This window comes from Leptopilina heterotoma, unplaced genomic scaffold (assembly GCF_015476425.1).
Source record: "Leptopilina heterotoma isolate Lh14 unplaced genomic scaffold, ASM1547642v1 Lhet_268, whole genome shotgun sequence".
Classification (NCBI taxonomy): domain Eukaryota; kingdom Metazoa; phylum Arthropoda; class Insecta; order Hymenoptera; family Figitidae; genus Leptopilina; species Leptopilina heterotoma.
In genome coordinates this window covers 616,755-638,446 of record NW_025110977.1, presented here as the reverse complement: position 1 = coordinate 638,446, position 21,692 = coordinate 616,755, and the positions used below count along the sequence as shown (strand labels likewise).

At 27.7% G+C, this 21,692-nt stretch overlaps 1 protein-coding gene across 7 annotated transcripts in view; it reads right to left on the bottom strand.

Moving 5' to 3' along the window:
* LOC122503691 (homeotic protein antennapedia-like) overlaps positions 1 to 21,692 on the bottom strand; it is a 306,715-nt gene that overhangs the window by 253,795 nt on the left and 31,228 nt on the right. For 3 of the 7 annotated variants that reach the window (XM_043614333.1, XM_043614330.1, XM_043614334.1), the window contains exon 1: positions 16,108 to 16,577. The exons of 2 other annotated variants lie outside the window; for them this stretch is intronic. The gene's annotated coding sequence lies outside the window, so the exon portion shown is untranslated. Of the gene's footprint in view, positions 1 to 731; positions 793 to 16,107; positions 16,578 to 21,692 lie in introns of those variants that run through there. 2 more of the 7 variants (XM_043614329.1, XM_043614331.1) reach the window with 1 other exon arrangement.

Sequence of the window (21,692 nt, the reverse complement as noted above, 5' to 3'; positions counted from 1 at the left end):
ACGTTTCTTACATGTGTTGTTTTTATTTTCATTTACATATATATATATGCCTGTATCCACCTACTGGAGCAATTATAAAACGAAGGAGGTGTTTTCACGACTTATCGCTAACATGTCTAAATGGATTATACGCCATTCTTATGTAATTAAACACTTGATTTTTATTCCCATACTAGAAATTCCATTTTCGCACCATTTTTCATTTTGTACGCTTTTATCAAATAGACTAATTTGTATATATATGCATATTACATTTTGCTTCACTTCTACTTTCAATATAGGGGAAATTCCTTGCAAATTGAATTTTATCAAAAATGATAAATTAAGGGAATCGAAAAAAAGAAAATTGGTTACTTGGTATAGTTAAATATAAATGAGAAAATAAAATTTCCCTTTCGAGGATAAAAATTTGAAGATTAAGATAATGTGTTTTCCTGGTATAAATGTCAATTGAGCTATGATGTCGTTTGTAACACCTTACAATGTCACTGGTAATTAACTTCCTCGGAGTTAATTAATTAACACTTGAGACTGGTCGGAGTTCTCGTGAGGATCTTTTTGCCATTTTTGTCTTTCTCTCACATCTCACTTTTATGTTTGTAAAGTTTTAAACATTCAAATAAACGACTGTATTTTTATAAAAGCATCGTTAATTTTTTATTTTTCAAAAATTATTTTGTTAATTTAAAAAAATTATTACTAACACTTAATATTATCATAATATTACTTACGGATCTTCTATAATTCTAATACACTTAGAGCCAAAGTATCAAGGAATTCAGTCAGACTCACCTGAAACAAAAAAAAATTGATTTATTTTTTTATGGAAAGTAAAAAGTATTATTTCGAAATTCAAAAAAGTATATCATACCACGCTCGTTTTAAAAAAAATTGTATTAATAAATTCTTTATTATTATTTTTTTTGTTTATACAGAACAGAGAAAAATTAGTTAAATCCTTCGGAACCTCCAAAAATTTTTATCTTTTTTGAAAAAATTGTCCCAAACTGTAAAATAGTAATAAATGATTTTTAGAAAAGTATATGGATTGATTTTAATAAAGAATGTAAAAGAAAAATTTCGCACAGGTGGCTTTGGTTTTGCAAGGAGAAGAGGACTGAAAATAAGATTATCTTGATGCATCTTCGAACTCAGCGACACCTTAGGGATACATACGACGTGTCTTGGCAATCTCTGTGTGCCATCAAAGACGGAGCAATTTTAAGTTTAAGACTAGACCCCTTTAGGCTCGGTGGGGCCCGGTGTCCAGTATCACCTGGGACAATTTTTTTTTTCTTTTTTTCTTTTTCGCTTTTTACCCAACCATCGCAGTGACATCATCGGCCACCTATGTCTACCTTCGCGCGCACTATCCGGGAATCCAAGCACGTACTTTTGCAAAAAGAAAAAGAAATCGTCGAATAAAATTATTGTCCCAAGAGTTTGAACCTATAAATCAAACCGATTGTGAGGAAATATCCATTGTACGTTAGGAACATTGCGGTCTATTTATTTATTTACAGTAGTCAAAAAATTAGTCAATTGCAACAATACACTGAGAAACAAGCTATTGGCCAAATAACGCAAATGCTATTGAATTCAATTTTTTTGAAGCAATAATTTTAGTATTACTTAAGAAAATATATATTAAAATATAATAATTCATAATTTAGAACTAGAAGCATAATGAAACTATAGCATCGTGGTACAAATTCAAACTAAAAAAAGTAGCTAACGAAAAATAAAACTTGACGACCAAAAAAACTCGTTTAAGACATTTCACAAAACTGACAAAAATTCCATTCCATGCTTTTTATTTTCCTGACTGACTTTTTCCTAATTTACATCAAACATATTTACTTCTTTCTTATCCTGCTAATAAATTGAATTCCTGCAACGGATTTTATTATTCACGAAAGAATTTAAATATTTATAAACAAAATTTAATTTTTGCGAAGAATTTTATACAAATTTTTAAATAATCGATTTTTATCGACTATTTTAATTTTAAAAATAATTAAATTTTGCAAAGAATTGTATTACAATTTTTGACAATAATTTTAAATGTCCGTGTGGTATTTTATTTTTTTTTTTAAATAATTGAATTCTTAAAAAGCATTTGATTATTTACAAAAATAATTGAATTCTTGCGAACGATTTTATTAGAATTTTTTAAAATAATTGAATTTCCAAGAAGTAATTTATTATTTTTAAAAATAATTGAATTCTTGTGATGAATATTGTTATTTATGAAAATAATTTAATTTTGCAAAGAATTTTATTAAAATACCTCAAAATAATTGAATTTTCGGGAATTATTTTTGTTATTTATCGACATAATTGAATTCTTTCGAAAAACTATTTATGTAAATAATTGAATTCTTGAGGAGAATTTTGTTACAATCTAAAAGAATAATTTAATTTTATCAAACAAATTTAATTAAAATGGTACTTAAAATAATTAATTTCTTTTGAACAATTTTATTAAAATATTTGAATATATATAATATAATTAAATTACTGTAAAAATTCTAATATTTTTGTAAATAATTGGATTCTTTCAAAGAATTAGAAAAAAATTTTTTTAAATAATTGATTTTTTTGACGAATTGAAATCAAATTTTTAAGAATAATTACATTTCTCTATCAATTCTTGTTTGTTTATTATTTATAAAAATAATTGAATAGTTGCTAAGAATTTTTGCAAAATTTTCAAAAATAATTGAATTCATAAGAAGAATATTATTATTTATGAAAATAATTGAATTCATAAGAAGAATATTATTATTTATGAAAATAATTGAATTATTGCAATTTTTTTAAATAATTGAATTTTCAAGAAGAAATTTATTACTTTGAAAAATAATAATTGAATTCTTGTGATGAATATTATTAAATTTTTAAAAGCTATTGAATTTTGCCAAGAATTTTATTAAAATGCCTCAAAATAATTGAATTTTCGGGAATAATTTTGTTATTTATCGACATAATTACATGGTTTCGAAGAATTATTTATGTAAATAATTGAATTCTTGAGAAGAATTTTATTAAAATCTAAAAGAATAATTGAATAATTTGAAAAAATTTAATTAAAATTGTATTTAAAATAATTGATTTCATTTGAACAATTTTATTAAAACATTTGAAAATAATTTAATTCCTGTGAAAAATTGTAATATTTTTGTAAATAATTCAATTTTTCCAAAGAATTTAAAACAAAACATTTTTTTAAATAATTAATTTTTTGAGGAATTAAAATCAAATTTTTAAGAATAATTACATTTTTCGAGCAATTCCTGTAAATTTTTTTAAAAATTAATTGAAATCCTGAGATGAATTTTATTCTTTATAAAAATAATTGAATAGTTGCTATAAGAATTTTATTAAAATGCCTCAAAATAATTGAATTTTCGGGAATTATTTTTATTATTTATGAAAATAATTGAATTATTGCTAAAAATTTTATTAAAATGTTTAAAAATATTGAATTTCTGTGAAAAATTTTTTTTCTATTTTTGAAAATAATTTAATTTTTTATAAGAATTTTATGAACATTGTTTTAAATAATTAATTGTTTCGAAATATAATAAATATTACGAAATTTTTTTTTTAAATAATTGAATTCTTGTGGAAAACTTTATTTGTGAAAATAATTGAATTTTTTGATTAGTCAATTTAAAATATGATTAAAAATAATTGAAATTCTTCGACGTGTTTTGTTATTTATGAAAAGAACTGAATTTTTACTTAGAATTTTATCAAAAATTTTTTTGTAAAATTCAATTTCCATGAAAAATTTTATTATTATTGAAAGTAATTGAATCATTGTGAAGAATTGTATAAAAATTTTGTTAAATAATTGATTTTTCAAAAATGCTATTCTAAATTAATTGAATTCCTGTTGAAATTTTATTATTTATGAAAATAATTGAATTCGTGGGAAGAATTTTATTATTTTTAAAAATAATTGAATTATTGCGAAAAATTTCATTTTAATGTTTAAAAAGAATTGAATTTCTGTGAAAAATTTTGTTATTTCTGTAAAATAATTCAATTCTTTATAACAATTTTATAAACATTGTTTTAAATAATTAATTTTTTCGAAATATAATAAATATTACGAAAATTTTATTTTAAATAATTGAATTCTTGTGGAAAACTTTATTTGTGAAAATAATTGAATTTTTCGATTAGTTAATTTAAAATATTATTAAAAATAATTGAAATTCTTCGATCTGTTTTATTATTTATGGAAATAACTGAATTCTTACTTAGAATTTTATCAAAAATTTTTTTTAAAAATTCAATTTTCATGAAAAATGTTATTGAAAGTAATTGAATTATTGTGAAGAATTGTATGAAAATTTTGTTAAATAATTGATTTTTCCGAAAATACTAGATATTTATTGAAAATAATTGAATTTCGAATATTTTTTGAAAATAATTGAATTTTGAATATTTTTTGAAATTAAATGAATCGTTTTTTTATTTCTATAGTATTAGCGAATTTAAAGTAGTGAACATTCTAAAAAAAATTAGAAATAGTAGCTTTTAGTGGCTGAAATAAAAAATAATACCCAATTGGTAGCATAACGTAAAAAAGTAGTAAATATAGTAGGTTTTAGTAGCTGAGTGCGAAGTCCGCCAGCAGTATTTGTATTCGAACGATATTCAACAAGCCGTTTATTGCGACAAACAATAATATTTCATTGATTCGATAGCATTTTTTTCTCAGTGTATTTAAATTTTAAACCACTTAGTTCTAATAATTATTTCTCCTAATAGTCTCTCCGGAAACAAATTATTTTCCAAAAATTAAATGCAATTGTAGTTCGAAACAACATAATAATTTCGTTAATTACCTCCATTGAGGAGTAAACTTAGATCATAAAGTTTGTGAAAGGAAATTGTGAACAGTTTACCCGGGAAAATTTACCTGTGTTTAGGGAAGTGATGGGAGAGGTGAATTTCTCGAAAACAGAATGTCCCTTTGGCGTGAAGGACACGCGACTTTGGTATACCGTTAATTTTTTTGAAACTAAACTTTTGTGTTACTTCTTCTTTTTGTGTGATACGACTTTTGATGTTCTTTCTTTTTTTTTTATTGCAGAAAGTATAGTAATTTACGGCATAGGGTCTAGGGTGACTAAAGAAATTTTTTTTCACCATCAGGTAGAGGAACAGGTGATGCAATTAAACTTGACCTTGCTCCGGAAACATTTCCCATTTTTGTCTCTCTCTCGCCCTCCTCAAGACTCTTCTCAAATGTGCTCTATATTTTCCTTTTTCATCTTTTGTCGCGCCAATTCAACGGTAACCTCAAGTGGGTCGATTTTCTTTTGCCCATTTCCCCCGGCGGGTGAAAATAAAAATTCGTCTCGCATCCAAAAATGTCACACAAAGAATGATTTAAATATTCCCATCAGTTTGTATAGTTTGTCTTCTGATTCTGTATTTTCTAATCTGATTCTGTATTTTCAATCAGACTCTGTATTCTCATTCTGTAATTAATCAGATTCTGTATCTTTTAGTATTTATAATGATTGTGGAGTGCAATTTACTAATTTAATTTTGACTTTCGATTCGTATTTGACTCTGGACTGATTTTTTGTCTTCAAATTCGACTTTCGATTCGATTTTAACTTTGACATTAACTTTAAATTCGTTTTCGACTTTAACTCGGATTTTCGATTCGATTTTGACTTTAACATTAAATTTTTGATTTTTACTATTGAATTTGACTTTCACTTTGATTCTGGCTTTGAGCTTCACTTTGATTTTCCAAGTGAAGGCCAGAGTCAAAGTGAAAGTCAAAATTTATACACAAATCAAAAATGAAATCAAAATTATTCTGATTAAGATATAAGAATTTTATCAGAAAACCTTTTTTCCTTCGACAATATAATGATGAATGGTGAAAAAAAAAATGTCGATAGAAATAGAAAAAAGAATATTGTTGACTGTCAATGATGAAGTGGTTTCTTCATTGTATGTAACGGAAAGATATGATTCATTCAAAACCTTGTGCAAACAAATACGACATGAAGTAGAGAGGCGGCTCTTATAGTGCATTGGTATACAATAAGTTATCTTGTAAGTGAGTTGAGAACCATTTTCAAAATGAATGGCCTCAGGCTAATTCATTGCACATCTCAACCGATACTCTCTTGACAGCCAACACCGCTTTACCATCGCTTCATAAAATCCTCTCGCAAAAGTATTTCAAAAAGCATCTCACGCTTTTTGCGATAAGGATAAAAAAAGAAATCATCATTGACAAATATCTTGTATATATATTTCAAGAGAATAAAATGTATAGATGCAAATCAGAAAAATGATAAATAGAATACTATTTTTTTTTGTTAGGCGAGAACGTGACAATAACGATTGGTCGACTATTTGCAAGATTCTTCAGATTGTGGCATTTTACCCAATTTCTGCACTGTTTGTATACCAGTGATAAAAAAATAAATAAATACATAAAAAAAAAAAGAAAAAAATTACGGTGACTGCTGTTTTCATTAAAAAAAATTCCTCGTAATGAATTATTTTTCCCGGTCATAAAGAAAAATTATCAAAATAAATTATTTTCGGACTTTTCCCTTATTTACAGACAGATTTTTGACTTTTCCCTGACCCTAAAAAATACTTTATTATTTCACTCTAAGAATAATAAAATACTCAAAAAAAATGTTTGTAATACATTCGTTTTCAAATATCTAATTGTAAAATTGTTAGGAACTATATATAAAATAAATTTAAAAAAAAATTAATCAGTATTATTGTTTTTTTACAGGAATAAAGATTTTTAAAAATTTCAAATTTCAAAACCTTTGAAAGTCAATAATTTATAAGAATAATTGCTATACTGTAACTTATACAAAATTATTTTAAGGATTTCAATTAAATTAATTTCTAGAAATTTTAAATAAAATTCTTTTCTAATTCAATGATTTTAAATATTTTTTGAGAAAATTCTTTAAAAATTCAATTATTTCAAAAAAAAAGTTTACCTAAAACTAAAATAAATAAAAATATTTCAGAATTTTTAAAGAAATTTTTTTAAAAATGTTTCTAAATAAAATTTTAATGAATTGTTTTTCCCGGTCATAAAAAAACTCAAAAATTTGTTTTCAAGATTTCAAATTCCATTATTTTCTATAGACATTGTATAACTAAAATTCTTATCTAATTCAATTTTTAATATTTTTTGAGATAGTTCCATAAAATTGCAATTATTCAAAAAAAGTTCATCTGAAACTAAAATATTTCTAAGATCCACTTTTGCTTACAAGACAATTTGAAAATTTTTTAATTAAGTTTTTAAAAAAATATAACTATAACTTCAGAAACAGACGAATTAAAATATTTCAAACAAATAACTTATTCAGAATTTTTAATTAGAATTTTTTAAATAATTCAAATTTTCTAAAACCGTAATTTGAAACTTTTTGAAATTCAATCGAAATTACTAATATTTGTAATGTTAGTTTAACATTCTAAAATATAAAAATAGTTATTTATAAATTTTTTGTAGAAAACCGAATTGATATTAATGCAAAATACGAATTTTTAAAAATTTATTTTCTAAGAAAAACTGATTTTTTTTTATTTATTTTCATGTTTCGTTTTCTTTAGAATTAAAAAATTAATTTTTAGAAAATTCGTAAATCAATTTATTTTTTACTACTTTTTGTGTGAAATTTTTTCTATTTTAAAATATAACATTTTCACTAACATTTTTATATTGCTTTTTGTAATTTTTTATAATTTTGAATCTGAAATAATTTACTTTTTGCTATAAGAATTTTATGGAAATTTTGTGAAAATAATTAAATTCTCTTGAGAAATTCAATTAAATTTTTTTTAGATTTTGTATCTGGAATTATATTTATAATTTGAAGATGATTTTTAGAAATAAAAAATTTTGTAATTTACATAATTATAATAAATTAAATAGCCAGTTTTCCTATAGTTATTCATATATTATTTGTAAAAATTGAAAGCGCAACTTTTTATTAATTTTCAATTTCAATCTGATATAATTTCATTTTTGCTTAGAATTTTATTAAAATTTTTGAAATAATTTAATTGTTTTGAAAAATATTATGGAAATTTTGTGAAAATAATTAAATTATTTTGAGAGATTCAATAAAAATTGTATTTTGAAAATAATTAAATTCTTCTATATATTGAATTCTTTCGAGAAATTTCACTAAAATTTTATTGAAAGTATTTGGATTTCTGTGAGGAGCTTTATTCTAAATATGAAAGTAAATTGAATCTCGTGCGAAGAATTTTATATTAAATATTTGAAAATAATTGAACTGTTTTAAAGAATTATATTAAAATTGAATTTTTTTAAATTTTGTATCTAAATTATTATCTTAAATTATTCAAAAATTGAAGATAATTTTTGAAAATAAAAATTTTTGTAATTCATTTATATAATTATAATAAATTAAATAGCTATAGTTCTATTAATAAATTATATAATATTTATAAAAATCGAAAGCGTAACTTTTACAAAATTCAATTATTTCTTGAATTTTTGAATAAAATTAATTCTCAAAATTATTTAAAATAAATTCAATTTCAAATCTGTGAAGTTCAATATTATTGTTAGAAATAGAAAGAATTTGAAATTATATTGAATATTTTATTTTTTTTAAAGGCTGTTGCGTTGGACAACAAAATTTAGAATCTTCTTGTGAATTGTAGAAATTTAATATTTTTCTGGTACCTACTTTTGATAAAATTACCTGACTTTCTAGTAAATTTTCTTAATTTAAAAATTAAAATTAATATTTCTATTTTTTCTCACAAAATAACCAATATTTTTAGTATAGAATCCTGAAGAAAGAAGGAAATGAAGAAAGAAGAAAAGAAGTAAGAAGGAAGAAAGGAAAGAAATAAAGAAAGAAAGAAAGGAAGAAGAAAAGAAATAAGGAAAGAAAATATATAAATAAATAAATAGAAATAAAGAAATCTTGCTCTTTCGAGTCCAAACGAAAAATATACAGAAATTTTTGAATCCGACGGGAAGCGAACAGGAATGGCGTATTTAAATTCTCATAAACGTTAGTCTCCCGGCGTGCGCCGACACCATGATCATCCCAAACCCTCTATTCAATGTCTTCCCCCTCCCTTTTCTCTCTCATTCTCCCTCACTCTCTCTCTCTCTCTATCTCTCTCTCATTCCATGAGCATCGTTTCAATGACAATCCTTTTGCTAACACTCAACATATACCATATAGAGTGTGAGTATTATTGGGGTTTGAGATCGGAGTAATAAACCTTCTCTAAAGTGAGTAAAATTGCTTTATTGCTCTTAACCAATTGTTGGGATCGTGTTGAATTTCTCCTCGTTTGAAAATCGATGTATATATAGCATTTGAAAACGGGGAACAATCAGAAAACACTTCCGTCTAACAATTGAGATAAAAACTAGAAAATTTTATAATTTATATAGATATACATTGGAAAATTATTAGAAAACATCGAGTTATTTTTTGTAAAATCCCATTGTTGTCAATATATTACATTCGCACCCTTTTTTGACATCTTGTTTATTGTCTGTTATTGTATCAATTTCACAATGATTTGATTTCATTGTTATATCTTTTCCTTTACTACTTTTATTACGTTTTTCTAGGTAAAAAAAACCCCCCAAAAACCTACTAAATTTTACCTAAGATGCAAAATTTTATAGGTTATGTTTTTCAAGTCTGAAGTTAAAATACACAAAGTGGGTTGACTCTCGATTCAAAATAATTATTTTCAACCCTCTATTACATTTGAAATAGTAAATAAAAATTATTTTTCATTTACAAAATTATAAAAGAATCCTTCATTCAATGTGAAAATATATCAAACATAACCTGTCAAATTTTGCTTCTTAGGTCCTTTTCTTCACGAACGTTGCTTTTATTTATTTATTATAAATATTAACATAATAAATTTATATAATATATTAATATTTATATGATATATTTATTTATTATAAAATTTATTTATAATTATAAAAAATTACTTTTCATAAACAATTCATAATTTTATAGTATTATAAAAGTAATATTGGTATTAGCTTTTTTTTCTTAATTTTAATACATCGAGAGATAAAATTTATTACAATTTTATTCATTCACACAAATCTTTAGTGTATAATTTATACAGATGATTAGACGACATGATTATGGATAAGGTCATACGTTGTCTGCAATTTTTATCTTTTTTTTTAATGGAACTTTGCTCTCATAAAATATAGCACACGTAATATTAAAACAAAAAGGGAAAAAAGAATTCTAAACATTCAAATATATAATTACAAAAAGTATAATTTTCTCAAAAAAAAAATTTCGTATAATAGAAGAGCTAAAATTTGCCAAACTGTAATTTTCAGTTTTTCTAACGATATCAAATTGATACAAAAAACAAGAATATTGCTTCGCAATATTTTTGATTCTTTTTTTTGTCTCAATTTGAAATCCTTGAAAAATCTGTGAATAATAAAAATATTGCTTCGCAATATTTTTAATTTGCAGGGTGGCCGCTGGACCGGAAACCGGGAAATGACAGTGAATTTTTATCTTGCCCGGGAGTTTTGAAATTTTTTTGCTAAAAACACTGATTATTTTTGTAAGAAAAAATAGAAATATTTATTTTAAGACTTATTAATTATATATTTCATTAATAAAGATTGAACGATCTTTAATAAAATCGTTATGTATTTTGTTAGTGGATTTCATCAAAAGTACCGGAAGAATATTCAATATTTCTAGAATTTATAAGAAAATTATGAATTTTGTTGTTCAACTTAACAGACTTAAGAGAAAAGAAAATATATTAAATTTAATTTTGAATTCTTTCTATTTCTAACAATAATTGACCAAAATATACAATTTTAATTAAATTCGTCGAAAAAATTTCACATCCTATAAAATAGTAAAAAGTAAATCAATTTATGAATTTTTTTTTGCAATAATATTATTACAAAATAAATTGGATGAATTAGTAAAAATTCGAACTAATTAGAACAGTGATCGATTTCTTCATGTTTTCTAATAATTAAAGATGAAATCATTATTTTATATTCTAAAAATATTGTTACTGTAACTTCATAAAAATTATTTTCATCATTTTAATTCAATTATTATTTTCCAGAATTTTAAATTATTTTTTATGAAAATAATAATTGAATTCCTGTGAAATTTTTATTATTTATGAAAATAATTAAATGTTTACATACAATTTTATTAAATTTTTTTTAAATAATCGAATTCGCTTTGAGAAATTTTATTAAAATCTTAGATATTGAAAATCATTGAAATTATAGAAAATTTTTTGAAAATAATTGAAATTAGAACAAGAATTATTTTTGACATTTATGAAAATAATTGAACTTTGGAGAAGAATTTTATTATTTATAAAGATAATTGGGATTTTTACGAGAATTTTTTTTCAAATTTTGAACATAGATGAATTTTATAAGAACAAATTTTATTTTTTTTTTGAATTTTTTTTAGTGTTTTCAATAAAAATTTAAATTAGAAAATTTTTAAATTATATTATTTTTAAAATTGCTAATTTTATTTGGAAAAGTCAGGAAGAAGTTAGCCGCTCGCTTAAGCGCGCGAAATGTTGATAATGATGAAATATTTATTTTAAAAATCTATTTAAGTTCCAAATGATTTTACAATTAAAGATGTTTAAAAAAAATATATTACAAACATTTTTTGCAATTTCAATTATTTTTGGAGTACCTAAACCAAAATATTTTTAGGATTTTGGACGCAAAGTCAGAGTTTTGTCTTGAAACCAGGTAAAAATAAAATAAAGTTTTAAGAGACAACCTCTATATTCATGTTTCATGTTGATTAACAAACTATCAATATTTACTATATTTTCATCTTTCATGGAATAACTTTTTTTGAGAGTTATTCTTTATGACCGGGAAAAATAATTCATGGCCAGGAATGGACCGTGAATTTTTTTTTTATGAAAAAACTGTCCAATTTCGTTTTTTGTCTCAATTTGACATCCTCAAAAAAACTAATAATAAAAAAGAAAATTTAAATTTCATACAATGCGGATTTTTCCGACTTTTAGAAAAAGAAGAGAGAAGGGGGGGATGACGTCGGGACGTCGACGCCTGCGGGGCACAAAATAAGGGGCAAGTTCTCGAAAGTGTCGGCAAAACTGATATGAGAAATGGGTGTTTCGTGCTTGCCCGTAGGGGATGAAGGCGTTTTGCTACCTATTCGTTATAGTTGGTAGCATTGCACGCCTTATTGTACCAGTAGTCGTGTATATACGATATATAGTATACCAGAAAATGCAATCTAATACCATCGCACCGCATGTGTGCCAGCCACAAAATTAAGAAACGAGTATACCACAACCTGATGGAGAACAAACGCAACAAATGAAAAATAAAAATCGAAATTGAAGTACCAAGAAATAGAAAATATTTTGGCGCATATATACATATATATATACCTCTAAAAAGGGGGCAAAAGGAACGCTTATCACGACCTGCAGCCGCGTAGACCGTCGGATCCTTATTTATTACCTCCGTCAGGCTCTGCGGCACCTATTTCACATTGGGACACGAAAGACGCTTTATTTTCGGTTGGGAAAATCGAATAGGAGAATCGCGAGGAGGAATAGAAATAACTACATCTCCTTTTACTTTAGAGAATCGACTCTTGACTTCCTGGATAACTTCCGGGTGTTTAGAATTTAGATGCATGTATATACACAACAAACTTTTTTGTTGAATGGAAATGAAAAGGAATTTGCTGTTAAAAAGTGGGATAGTCAGTGTATTCAGCTTCCATGGGGGATTTTCTTCCGCTTTTTCCAAATTTAGGCGACGTACGTGCCTTTTAGGAATATTATTGGTATTATTGGCAAAAGAGAAGGAAGCACGGAGGAGAAAATCTTCAAAACAAGGGGAACAAACTTTTCCGTTTTCCCCCAGAAAAATAATGGCATAATGGATCTTAAGGAATCGAGATTCTCATCGAAATGAAAACTTCCTAACCCTTCGGAAAATAACTTTTCGCCTTTCATCTCGAGATGGCAGCACAGTGGCTAATGCTAAATTTCCCTTCTGTGGAACACTACTGTTCCGATATTATTTTTTTCCACAACGAAATAAGAAGCAAAAATAGAAAAAAAAACTGTTCGATTAATTTGTCTAATAGGTTCATCGAACCACGAGTTTTATTAACAAATTTCGAAATTTAGAATTTGTTGAAAAAAATAGCACACAATGAAAGTGATTTATTTATAATAATGACTTTATTCCGATATGCAAATGATAGTAAAAGTGTTAATATCCATAAAAATATATTTTCTTTCCTGCTCTAATATAACGATATGATGCAAATAAATCTTTTAACATTAAAGTTTTAAGAATAATATGTGATTCGCATGTAAGATTGCCATAAAAGCGCAAACTTTATAGTGTTGCGACGGCAACTTCTCCACAGCGCCAATGTATCACTTTGCTGTGTCAGCTAAAACGTTTTCTAGGGCAGAAAAATGAGATATTCCAAGTAGATCCTCCTTTTGTCATATATGTATACAAAAAAAAGAGTTCACGTACTTTTTTTCCGTGTTCCTCTTTTAATATTTTAAAATTATTCTAAAGAAATTTTCCCTCCTTTCATTATATTTATGTCCAAAGAATAAGATTTAAATACTAAAAAAAATAAGTCTTGTTTTAATACTGATTTTGGCTGAAACAACTTTTGTTAGTCTATAAATATTGACTAAATTTCTCAATAGGGGACTGATTTTAAGACCTAAAATTCTCTTATTTTTATTTTAAGCCCAAAAATGAGTTGAATTTAAGAAAAAACATGTTTGAGCTGTATAAGTATACCTATTTATGATTTTGTTTTTACAGTGAACCTATATGTCTTTAGTACAAGATTATATTTGTTAGATTTGAATTTTTCTATTTAAAATTTTGACCCCTCCCCCCCCTCCTTTCCCCCCAAAGAAACCATATATAACCAAATAATTATTTATTAATAATATTAACAGTGTTGACTTAAAAATATCAAGTAGCAACGAATCGATACCATAAAAATATGGATCGAATGAAAAATTGATCCAAATTTTTTATTTGGATTATTATCATCAATTATTAATTATTATCATCAATTTGATTCATACTTAAGTATCAATTCGATACTTTTGAAAAAATTAAAGAAATTTATATATTTTTGATAAATTTATATATAAAAGAAAAATATGTATCGAATCAAAAATTGATCTAAATTTTTCATCATCAATTTGATTCATACTTTAGTATATCAATTCGATACTTTTGAAAAAATTACAGTTTATATATTTTTGATAAATTTATATAATACAAGAAATCCATATATTTATTTTGAATAGGAATAAAATTATCAAAGGAAAAATTATTCAAATATTCAATAATTGAATAGTTGAAATTTAAATAAAGAGAACTAGAGAAAAATGGAAAATTGTGGAATTAAAATTCGCAATTAAGGCATTAAAAGCATATCAAAAAGTATGTAATTATTTTCCTCTATCGATTGCATTAATCGAGGATGAAAAAAAAACGTGTTTACTACTATAAATCATTATCATATACCTATAATATGTTTATATATCTTATATAGAAATAGAAATATGATTTTCTACAACAGTTTTCAAGTAAAAAATCCTTGAACTTTGCAATTAAAATAAAATGGAACCTTTCTCAAATTGAATCTTATCATTAAAGTGATTTATTTTATTTCTTATAAGAACATGTACGGCAAGAAAGGAATATTTTTACAACAAATGTGTCGTAATTAATTTCTCAATCTGACATTCCTTTAAGTAAAATTGATAAATTAGTTTTTTTTCCTCATTTTTTTTTCGGTTCGTTTGCGCGAACAATTCTAAATTTTCATTCACACTATAAAGATATCAATTTAGAACTGATTTTTAGTTTTTAAATCTAGCGAATTTAATAGCTGAAATTAGCTATAAATTATCACTTTATTCTTTTGCTGATTTTCGCTGCTTTTAATTAATGAATTTTATTCTTAAATTAATTTTTTTATTGCAAGTATGATTAATAACAAACTTGTTATTTTTCGCCAGTTATGAAAATTTAAAGCTAATGATTATCATCCTGGTTGGGAACTATAAGAAATATTGACGCTAACCTCAAAATAAGTATACGATTTCGCCTTAAGGGTATGCCGAAGTAACGACTTTGATTTGCCCTTAAGGTTATAATATATCAAGCAGCAATAGAAAGTAAGGATTCGAAACACTAAAAAGTAAACATTCTTGTTTAATTTTTACAGAGAATTTAAAACTGCATGGAAGTCGCCATTAAAGAATAACTCCTTGGAAATCTCCTTCGATTCCTTTTGCTTAAAAATTTAGACTAAATTTCTTATTTATACACCTGTTACATTGAAGGTGGTGTGATATATTTAAAGAGTGGATTTTCCAAAAAGGTTTCTGTGAAAACTCACGAGGAAAATTCTTCTTTAAGAAAATTTTTTCTTAGCTTTTCATTAATAAAAAGATTTTTTAAATTAGAAGTTCTCTTTTCGAAACATTCGAATCCTATTAGAATCTTATTAGAATAAGAGAAGAAATAATTTCTTCAACAGAAATGACGATTTTTGCTATTAGTATATCTAAGTAGGCAAAGAGATTTTAAAATATTTTAAGAAAATAAAGAATGTAATATCCATGTAGGGTTTCTTTTCATATTATCACCTTTTATTTAATTACTGTGTGCATCGGATAAAAATCATTATGAGCCCGCGAATAAAATTCCTCCTTCAATTCTACCTCGCAACTGACCTACATTCTGAGACATCCATTCCCAGCTCCCCATGCGACGGTCTCGATGAAACCAGATACCCGACGGAGCACGTGCAACCCCGAACATTATGGCGGGAGCTCGCTATTCGAACACCATATCATCTAAGATCCTTCACAACATCACGTCACCTCAAATATTCCCGCCAAAAAAAATTCTCCTCTATTTCTTTTAATTAAAAATATATCCAAAAATTTTTTTCTCAAAAGCCTTTGATTTCTGATCTCTGGACTTACCGTTTTATCGACGGAAGTTCAGCGACAGAAGAGGCTCACCCAAATGTTCAGGTTTCCGCGTTTCCATCATCCTCGTGGTGTATATCTCTCAAGAGAAGAGGTCAATTTTCTACTTAGATTTTAATTTTTTTTTTTTTTTTTTTAATTATTACTAAAGAAAAAAGCCCTCAAAAAAAAAAATAATTTCTTGTTTCAAGAGTTTTGCCACGCGGATACACCGGAGCCACGGGGCTTTTTTTTATATCCTTATATCGCGGAAGTGGCTCGTCGCTCGGTCGAGTGACGCTCTCTCGCGGGCTAAAGCAAACTTGTCGGATGGCAATACGTGAGTTAAATGTTCACCGCGGATGGTTTACGGCCAATAGTCCCCACCTCGGGCCGCCACGCGGCGCTGCCTCTGCTCGCTTGCTCCTCGTGTTCTCTCTCTGTCTCCCCACTTTACCCCGCACACCATGGGATTTCCCTTTGCCCCCAAACGTCCCTCATCGGAACCCGGGCTCTCTTGTGGAGACCCCCCTCCCCCTTCCTGACGGGTGCTGTCCCATGTCTAGCAAAGGGCGGGGAACACACAAGAGGGACAAGGATAGAATGCTAGTCACTTTGGAGGCAAGAGAGAAAGAGAGATGTATGTGCCTCACACACGACCGGGAGTCTCACACCGATAAAAGGGGATTTATATGCAAGGGCGTTGTTAATGGCGCGAGGGGAGAGGTGGAGTTTCCCTCTTGGTTCGATATGGCTGTCTCACTTTTCGGTAAGTTAAAGAGATACCGAGTTTTTTCTCTCTCTCTCTCTCCTTCTCTCATTGTTTTCTTTTTGTATCAATAATTTTTTTTTTTTGTATCTTTATTTTATTTTCTTTCTATATCAATAATTTTTTTAATTTCTTTTTTACTTCCATGTTTTTTTTAACTTTTCTTTTTTTATTTTTCCCGTTTTTATTTTTTCTATTTTCTATATATCTTTCTTTTATCTCCATTTCTTTTTTTGCAGAAATAGAAGACATTTTCTTTGCAAAAAAAAAAACAATTAAAGAAACTAATCCTAGGTGATTTAATATCGCCAGTCGGTCATGCGGTGTATCGTGTGTCAATACAAATTCACGAGCAGCGCGCTCTGTCGGTGGAGAGTTTCAGAGCCCCACGTGTATTCCTCTCTAACCTCCTCGACTCTTTTTCTCTTTCTCAATATTCGCAAACTGTTTTTTTGAATATAATAATAAAGTTGAAACTGTCGATCAGTTTTTTAAACACTTGCAATAAGTTTTTTTCTTTTTCACTAATTTTAAAAATTACTAATATAAACCCAGTGGACTGAAAAATCACTGACATTCGAGGAACGTTCCTAGGACGATTCTTGTTTGACAAATTAACATTTTAAAACCGTTTCTTAAACATTAAACATTTTTAAAATGTTAATTTGAAATACATGAAACGTTTTAGGAACTTGCCTCGAACGTAAATAAATGTTTTTTTTTGCCCATTGGGAATTCATTGAAGAAAGATCACATCCTTTATAGGGAAACAAAATAGTTGCCAGTTCGTTAAAAATAAACAACGTCCCTTGTAAAAACAACTTGTCTATGCTGTTCAAAGTAAAAATCTACAAAGTCGCATTTGCCGTAAGGTTGAAAGTCGCTTACACAGTAAGCGACTTTCACCTTGACGGTAAATGCAACTCCTAATTTTTTACTTTCGACAGCAGTTGTGAATAGTATAATTAATCTTCTTTGTTTCAGATCAACAAATACGATATTCGTTAGAGAACCAAATCGTAAAATAAAACCAACATTGGAAGAAGCAAATGCGAATTACTAGGATTTTACTTTGGATAGCAGTTGTAAGTATAGTAATAATTTTCTTCATTTCAGATCAACAAAGAGGGTTTTTGTGCGAGAACCAAATCGTAAAATGAAACTAAATTTGAAAGAATTTATATAAAAGTCGAAGAGATATGCAGAGTGAAAAAATCTGTAAAAAACAATCGGACGATCTGAAATTTGAATTTGGTAAATAAAGCAAACCTCCAATCCCAGAGCGAGTTGTTGGCTAGTTATCATCACATGCACGTGCAGGATTGAGCCATTACCTGGTGCTTGGCGTTATAGGTATAATTATATAGCGTCGCGATACACATCGAGTAATGGTGATTTGTTGCGCTGCTGGCGAACACGTTCACACAGTCACGTGGTGGCTTTGCTCTTGTGTGCTCCTGCAATTGGATGTAGTTGACGTTCCTTCGCATACTATATAGCTATATATACAGAGAAACCTGCGATATCGATATGAAGGATCATCGATGCATCGAGGAATTTTTTTTCACTTCAACAATTGACAAGAAAATAGTACTCAAAAAGTATTTTATGCTCGAAAAGTAGTTCTATAAAAATAAAATTACTTTTTGGTAACTACAATTACTTTTTTTAGCTATACAATTTTTACTTCTATTTTCAAGAGTAAATAATTTAAAGAAACTTTTTTCTATTTTAATAATATTATATTTTAAATTTCTAACTTTAAGAATAAGGTACATATGCAAAATAAATACTTAAATAGGCGCCAAGATTTTATTCTTAAATTTAGAAAATAGGGTTTTCAGTGTTGTACTTTTAGAAAATAATCTTTAGTGCAAATTATACTGATTTTCAAGTTGAATCTTCGGGAAATCGTTTCTCAGAACTGGACGCCACCTACAGGGACGCTATGGAACTTAAGTTCCAAACAAACTTTACCCAGTACGTAAATTCTTTTTCTAAAAGAAAACAAAATTCTGAACAACTTTTTCTAAATCAGAAAATTACATTGTCAAGAAATTCGTTGTTTAGAAACAACAAATATTCTCGAACACACTATGAATTTTTTTTTAACCAGAAGTTTATTCAATTGAAACTATTTTCAGGAATTTCTGGTTTTAAAATAGATACATGAAAGAGTGGAAAAAGGAATTCATTGATTTGGTGCCCGGAAAATAATTTAACGCTCAATATATCCAATGTTGTCGATAGCACTCGTTGCGTCATGCGCCATAATAACGGCGGGGTATCTTCTCGAAAACTGTCCATTCACGAAAAAAAAAAATTAGAAAAAAACAAAAACTCTGCAAAGAGTATAGGATTTGCTGTTTGAAATTTTTCAACAGGAGCATCGAATAAATATCAAATGAAATACTAGGGGGCGACTCCATCAGGCGCATAGTAGACCGAGAGAGTATTTTCAGCTTTAAATTTTGAAGCGAGTTTTACGTGGCGGGGGTTTAAATCCGTTGGTCGTTGGAATTGGCCGTTGGTAAACCTGCAACACACAATCTCCCCCCTCTAAAAAGAGTAGGAGGAGGGGGTTCAAAACCTCTCTCACGAATCCAATTTAAAGCATGGGCAATGGCAATGTGAAAACTGGACCGCGTTGTATATATACTATATATATATATACGAGGGAAAAACTTTGCGCACCGGCTCAATTTACCATAAGTGAATTGAATTACAAATTCAATTATAAAAAAAACACTGGGATTGCAGAATTTTTAGTGATGAAAATAAGTTAGTGACAATTTTTTTTTTTACTTCACCATATACAACAAATCGGATCGTCAATCATAAAAGCAGACGAGAAATGTTTGACCTGTTTTCTGAGAATGCGCTTGATGGCTAGTCATAAATGTAATAAATGTTTATTACGCCAAGAATTGGATATGCGATCCGTGTGTTATAAAAATCCTTCGCCAACCACCAAAAATTTTCCAAGATATAATATGATTTTTATTTTGACACAGGAAGGTCACTGCCACATGGTCAGGGAGCAAAAAAAAAAGAAAGAGGAAAGAAAAAAAAACCAGGCAAATTTTTCCACCAGCAGATTTTTACGACATTCCACACTTTATATTTATGACTGACCCAAAAAACATTCGACACGTGTGCATTTTTAAAGAAGTTGCGGATGCATTCAAGATGTCATTTTTAAGACATTATTTATGACAGTCTTTTTTTTACAAACAAAAAATACATGTGTTTCGATATAAGATTGACCTAGAAAAAAAAAAGGAAATTCGAAAAATCTGTTGACAAATTTAAAAAAAGAAGAACTTTTTTTAAGAAAGAAGAGAGGAAGGAAAATTGAAATTCCATTCAACTTTATGGGAGAGGAAAAGCAGAGTTGTAAGATTAGTGAGTTCCGGATGGGGCATTTACTGTTTGACGGAATGTTATTGCGGTCATAATCGCAGGCGCCAACAGGTGTTCAAAGCCTATAGGAACAGTGGCCGTTGGCTGAATGAACGTACCTATATTACCGCCCCCAAACAATAAAGACCCCCCTTCAACCCTATAATCTCGAGCGGAAACAATAATGGAGCAGAGAACATCAAGTACTATATATATAGAGAGAGAGAGAGGCAGGCAACCCATTGAGCTATAATCCTAATGATGCGGTTCAAGGAAAAATACATTCTGTCAAAATATTTTCACCAAAAGTCAAGAAGTCAAGAAGTCAAGATGTAAAACTCTTTCTTCCCTTTGTGAAAAGTGTTGCACTAATCTCTTTAGTCATGCCTCCTTCACAATACTCTAGCCACGGGGGTTAGATATGTTTACGACCCCTTTGGGAAGATTATCCACAGATTATTTTTCAGCAAGTTTTCTTTGCCTTTAGAATATAGACATTTTCTTTTTCGCTCGAGTAAGACATCAAAATAAGAGATCTGAGATTTGTTTCTTTAAAATTAAAATAAATTATTGAATATTTTAGATGTAAATGAATACTTAAATTGCTTGCATTCGTATGTCCCTTTGACAGGGCTCGAACAAGTGAAAGTATTTAAAAATACGAACTTTCCGGACCAAAAATAAAAAACGTGCAATATTTAGGAACTTTCCTTCATATTTCTCAATCAAATTACGGATTTTACGGACATTTTTTAAAAAAGAACTTGACTTTTACGAACTTGAAGCAAATTAAAAAATAACTGAAATTTTCAATATGTGTGACAGAAATTTTCAGTGGTTTTTTAATTGTCGAATCAGTGGAAAATGACTGAAATTTTAGTTATTTTTAATCGAATTCAAAAGCATTGGCGCTATTGGGCCAATAGTTTTTTTCTCAAGTGCATCAGGAAAACAATTTGCAAAGACGAAAAAAAAACCACTTTTCAAGAAAAATGTCTCTTTTCACTGACTCTAGGAATCGAGTCTCGGTGAATCACGAATCGCACGATCGGCACGAATCACAGAGAAGCTTGTTCAGTGTCTAAGGAGAAATAAGCCGCGCATACCTACAGCGCGGATTTTCCCATATACGCGGAACGCGATTTGCTGTGGTTTCGCTATAAATGGCGTGACGATCGAGTAGTTGACTATACACACACACACAGACACAAAAATACATGGAGATACAGTAGTTGACTGTATAGAGAGTTATACAGTCAATAGTCAATAATGGTTAGATGGCTAGATTCTCAAAGTACCGCTCTTCTATATGTGCGTATACAAGTCCCTACTGTCCTCGATCTTGTCCCGTAATCTTGTATTGTATACTTTTATACAAAACTTGAGAATGTTCGCCACGCAAAGTTATCCGCAAACGAAACTAAAATCG